This window comes from Carassius carassius, unplaced genomic scaffold (genome assembly GCF_963082965.1).
Source record: "Carassius carassius unplaced genomic scaffold, fCarCar2.1 SCAFFOLD_101, whole genome shotgun sequence".
Classification (NCBI taxonomy): domain Eukaryota; kingdom Metazoa; phylum Chordata; class Actinopteri; order Cypriniformes; family Cyprinidae; genus Carassius; species Carassius carassius.
The window spans coordinates 95,001-101,559 of record NW_026775140.1 but is presented as its reverse complement, the minus strand read 5'-3'; positions in this window follow the sequence as shown (position 1 = coordinate 101,559).

Genomic DNA, 6,559 nt, shown 5'->3' with positions numbered 1-6,559 from the left:
CTCCAAACAACCGTTCACACCATTCACAACTCCTGCAACCCATCCTGATCACCTCTCCAATCAACCGCTCTCACCATTCACAACTCCTGCAACCCATCCTGATCACCTCTCCAATCAACCGCTCTCACCATTCACAACTCCTGCAACCCACCCTGAACACCTCTCCAATCAACCGCTCTCACCATTCACAACTCCTGCAACCCATCCTGATCACCTCTCCAATCAACCGCTCTCACCATTCACAACTCCTGCAACCCATCCTGAACACCTCTCCAAACAACCGTTCACACCATTCACAACTCCTGCAACCCATCCTGAACACCTCTCCAAACAACCGTTCACACCATTCACAACTCCTGCAACCCATCCTGATCACCTCTCCAATCAACCGCTCTCACCATTCACAACTCCTGCAACCCACCCTGAACACCTCTCCAATCAACCGCTCTCACCATTCACAACTCCTGCAACCCATCCTGATCACCTCTCCAATCAACCGCTCTCACCATTCACAACTCCTGCAACCCACCCTGATCACCTCTCCAATCAACCGTTCACACCATTCACAACTCCTGCAACCCATCCTGAACACCTCTCCAAACAACCGTTCACACCATTCACAACTCCTGCAACCCATCCTGAACACCTCTCCAAACAACCGTTCACACCATTCACAACTCCTGCAACCCATCCTGATCACCTCTCCAATCAACCGCTCTCACCATTCACAACTCCTGCAACCCACCCTGAACACCTCTCCAATCAACCGCTCTCACCATTCACAACTCCTGCAACCCATCCTGATCACCTCTCCAATCAACCGCTCTCACCATTCACAACTCCTGCAACCCATCCTGATCACCTCTCCAATCAACCGTTCACACCATTCACAACTCCTGCAACCCATCCTGAACACCTCTCCAAACAACCGTTCACACCATTCACAACTCCTGCAACCCATCCTGATCACCTCTCCAATCAACCACTCTCACCATTCACAACTCCTGCAACCCATCCTGAACACCTCTCCAAACAACCGTTCACACCATTCACAACTCCTGCAACCCATCCTGAACACCTCTCCAATCAACCGCTCTGACCATTCACAACTCCTGCAACCCATCCTGAACACCTCTCCAAACAACCGTTCACACCATTCACAACTCCTGCAACCCATCCTGAACACCTCTCCAAACAACCGTTCACACCATTCACAACTCCTGCAACCCATCCTGATCACCTCTCCAATCAACCGCTCTCACCATTCACAACTCCTGCAACCCATCCTGAACACCTCTCCAAACAACCGCTCTCACCATTCACAACTCCTGCAACCCATCCTGATCACCTCTCCAATCAACCGCTCTCACCATTCACAACTCCTGCAACCCATCCTGAACACCTCTCCAAACAACCGTTCACACCATTCACAACTCCTGCAACCCATCCTGATCACCTCTCCAATCAACCGCTCTCACCATTCACAACTCCTGCAACCCACCCTGAACACCTCTCCAATCAACCGCTCTCACCATTCACAACTCCTGCAACCCATCCTGAACACCTCTCCAAACAACCGTTCACACCATTCACAACTCCTGCAACCCATCCTGATCACCTCTCCAATCAACCGCTCTCACCATTCACAACTCCTGCAACCCACCCTGAACACCTCTCCAATCAACCGCTCTCACCATTCACAACTCCTGCAACCCATCCTGAACACCTCTCCAAACAACCGTTCACACCATTCACAACTCCTGCAACCCATCCTGATCACCTCTCCAATCAACCGCTCTCACCATTCACAACTCCTGCAACCCATCCTGAACACCTCTCCAAACAACCGTTCACACCATTCACAACTCCTGCAACCCATCCTGATCACCTCTCCAATCAACCGCTCTCACCATTCACAACTCCTGCAACCCATCCTGATCACCTCTCCAATCAACCGCTCTCACCATTCACAACTCCTGCAACCCACCCTGAACACCTCTCCAATCAAGCGCTCTCACCATTCACACCTCCTGCATCCCCCCTCTCCCCCACACCTGCAATACAGATCAGCGAGGATGCGGTGCGCCAGGTCTTCCGGAAGCAGAAAAGGAAAAAAGCACCAGGCCCAGATTGTGTTACACCAGCCTGTCTGAAATCCTGTGCTGACCAGCTGGCCCCCATCTTCACAAAGATCTTCAACAGATCGCTGGAGCTGTGCGAAGTCCCTTCATGCTTCAAACGCTCCACCATCATCCCTATCCCAAAGAAATCCAAAATTACAGGACTAAATGACTACAGGCCTGTGGCTCTAACATCTGTAGTCATGAAGTCATTTGAAAAACTGGTGCTGGCCCACCTGAAGGACATCACTGGACCCTTGCTGGATCCTCTTCAGTTTGCCTACAGAGCAAACAGGTCTGTGGACGATGCAGTAAACATCGGACTGCATTATGTTCTGCAACACCTAGACAGACCGGGGACCTATGTGAGGATCCTGTTTGTGGACTTCAGCTCTGCCTTCAACACGATCATCCCAAACCTCTTCTTGCCCAAACTAACTCAGCTCTCCGTGCCCACCTCCGTCTGTCAGTGGATCAACAGCTTCCTGACAGACAGGCAGCAGCTAGTGAGGCTGGGAAAATACACATCCAGCACCCGTACAATCAGCACCGGAGCTCCCCAGGGCTGTGTTCTCTCCCCACTGCTCTTCTCCCTGTACACTAATGATTGCACATCTAAGGACCCCTCTGTCAAGCTCCTGAAGTTTGCAGATGACACCACACTCATCTGCCTCATTCAGGACGGTGACGAGTCTGCTAACAGACAGGAGGTTAAAGAGCTGACTGTCTGGTGCACTCTCAACAACCTGGAGCTTAACACGCTCAAAACAGTGGAGATGATCGTGGACTTCAGGAGAAACCCCCCTGCACTCCCCCCACTCACCATCATGAACAGCACTGTGACTGCAGTGGAGTCATTCAGGTTCCTGGGCACCACTATCTCTCAGGACCTGAAGTGGGACATTCACATTGACTCCATTGTGAAAAAGGCCCAGCAGAGGTTGTACTTCCTTCGCCAGCTGAGGAAGTTTAACCTGCCACAGGATCTGCTGAAACAGTTCTACTCCACCATCATCGAATCCATTCTCTGCACTTCAGTAACTGTCTGGTTCAGCTCAGCTTCTAAATCGGACCTCAGAAGACTACAGAGGGTAGTCCGGACTGCTGAGCGAATCATCGGCTCAACTCTCCCATCTATTCAAGAACTGTACTTATCCAGAGTGAGCAAAAGGGCTGTTAAAATCACTCTGGACCCCTCACATCCAGCACACTCCCTCTTTGAACTGTTGCCATCTGGTCGACGCTACAGAGCACTGAGCACCAGAACGACCAGACACAGGAACAGTTTCTTCCCTCAGGCAATCCATCTTATGAACAGCTGATAATAACTGTGGGACACACTACACTATTTATATTTATATACACTACACTTTTTATCCAACACACATACTAGCGTACACGTAAATCTTTTGCACATAATATACATGTACATACATGGAACACACTACACTACTTATATTTATATTTATATACACATACACTTATTTATCCAACACACATACTTAGCGTACAGTTAAAACTTTTCCACATAATATACATGTACATACATAAATGCTCATTTTAATATACCTGCCATACATTGTCAATTTGTATATTGTCATTCCTTACCCACCTATTTGTATTTTTTTGTATTTTTATTCCTTATTGTGTTTTTTGTTCTGTCGCTGTTATGTTGCACTGCGCAGCTCTGTCACGAAAACAAATTCCTCGTATGTGTGAACATACCTGGCAATAAAGCTCATTCTGATTCTGATTCTGATATATATATATATATATAAGATGCTCCTTTTTCACTCACCCAAAAATTAAGATTGTCATAATTTATTCAAGATTTTCCAAATGTATACTTTGATTCAAATTTCTCATAAACTTAATTGATTTGGTCTAAAGAGAGAATAATTGATGATTATTTTAATTTGAAAACTACATATAAATTGGCATCATTCCAGGGACTCCAGGGAGGCATAAGTGCCTTTCACCCTGATACAACTTGATGAACCACTGAAACGATTTTGGAAACATTATTTTAAGGTAAAAAATGTTACATAGTGTTGCTTTAAGGACATTTTTATGGTGGCTTTTAGTGAACTGCATACTGTATGCAGACTTGCATTTACAAATCACCAGCAGTGAATATTGTGCTAGTACTAGTACTGAACTACAAGAAGCAAGACAGTTGCAAGCCTTTGATTAGAGTTATGTAAAGCTGTTGATGGGACAGTTAGATCCTAGAGATGTGGTGACAACAGCTGCGCAGAGGGGGCCAATTAGATTTCTTTGTCATGGGGCCCAAAATTCCTGGCAGCGCCCTGGTTATAGATTCTTCTATTACTCAGTTGACAAAAATATGTTCTAAATTGCTCCTGAGCAAGCCTGTATTGATAACAGCGAACAGAAGACATAATTGATCAAAATTATTGCTAGGGACAATTAGTGCTCTCTGATATTGGGAGAGACACATCATAGTCTCCCTACTAAAGTCTGCTTTTAGGTTATAAAATGTTATTTCTGAATGTTCTCTGAACGTCCAAAACATCAAGGTTTTATAAATGTTTCAGAAACGTTTTTCCCTCACAACTGCTGAATTCCCTTCTGAACTTTCTGAATCAAGTAGCATTAATAAAGGTTAGATGTACGTCCATGAACAAATATTGTTTTGTGCAAACATTCTGATAGCATTATTAAAGACCGGATAACTTTAATCGAACGTTCAATAAACACAGTGGTTAACTTCTTCTGCCTAGAGGTCAATAGATGCCAGAGGTAGAGTACCCAAAAACTGTACTCAAGTAAAAATAAAAGTTCTTATAGAAATATTCACTCAAGTAAAAGTAAAAGTACTAGTATGAATAGTTACTTGAGTAAGAGTAAAAAAGTATTGGATAAAAAAATGTTGTGGAAATATCCATGTTAATTCTGTGTAGGCGAAGGCATTCCTCCTGGAACAGATCTAACGGGTTTGGACAGTATTTATTTCATACTCTGTGACAGCTTATTAAATGTAAAAATATATTATTTAATGTATAAGCAGGGGAGGGGCATGTGACACACTGGAGATACAACAGCATATTGGCAAATTATTATTAAGCATTATTAATTTTTTACATTTTTATTAGAAACATTCACAGACGCATGAACTATACCATGAAATATCTCGATTCTCACCTTCACAAATTGTTAGATAATATGCGATGGTCAAAGTAGCCTAATAATGTAATCTATATGCATAAAAACCTATCTGATTACTTAAGTAACAGATATGGGTGTCATGCCAGAACATATTTTTATATTTCATATATTTATATTAAATGTGAATATAAGACAATGTTAATGTGATATAAAAACGTTGTAAGTTAGGCTTCCACTGTACAGAAAGAGAGCAAAGAACATTTTCACTGACAGTCTAGAGTTCAATCACTCTCAAAATCTCTCTTTAAAATCACTGAAACTGTTAACACTGTGAAATCAATATCTTATTTACAGATTCGTACACAGATCTGCACTTTGATGTTTCTGACGAGAGAATTCACCAGAAAGAGGTATTCAGTCAGGAGCGAGTGAAGGAAGCATCAGCGTCAGCGATGACTCATCTGAACACCTCTGATTGGCCAATGCATTCATAAGCTCAACAGAACCGTCTGTGATTGGTTATAATGCGCAGTGCTGTAAAAACGCGTCTGTCTCTGGCTCAGCGAACACGGATCTGAATTTAGCAGCTGATGATATGATTTACTGAATGAAATCGCAAGCAAACCACAGTCTTTGCATATTTGCTTTCAATTCAGTGCAGATCTAACCCAGCAAACACAGAACGTTGAGAGGACGTCGCCAGTTCGTCATCATTTGGTCAGCGCGACATTACTTTATGGCGACGTTGTGATGACGTCCTGATGAAGTTCCATTTTTTGGAATATTGGCTAACTTCTCAGAAACGTCGTGGGCACGTCCTCAAAAGACGTCGCTAGTTACTCCCATTGGGGACGTTGTAGTGACGTGGGCAGCTAGTCTTCAGATAACATTTAATATTATTGCACTATATGTATTACTATTATTTAGTTATCATTTGAACAGCCTATTATTTGAAAAATAGACTAAAAATTAATCAAGCATGCATGTTAAAATATGGCATGAATTATATATATATATATATATATATATACCTTCAGTTTAAGAATAAAACAAATAAACAATTTACTTAGCAAATGGTGATAATGTTTGTTAATGAAAGAGAGTAAGGGAGAAAATAACATTTAAACCTTAAACTGATTCAAATGATCCGCGAAGCCGCTCCGAACTCCCAAACTGACTCAAACGATTCGCGATCCCCATGACTCAAATGATTCGCGAATCCGCTCCGAACTCCCAAACTGACTCAAATGATTCGCGAACCCGCTTTGAATTCCAGAACTGACTCAAATGATTCGCGATCCCGCTCCGAA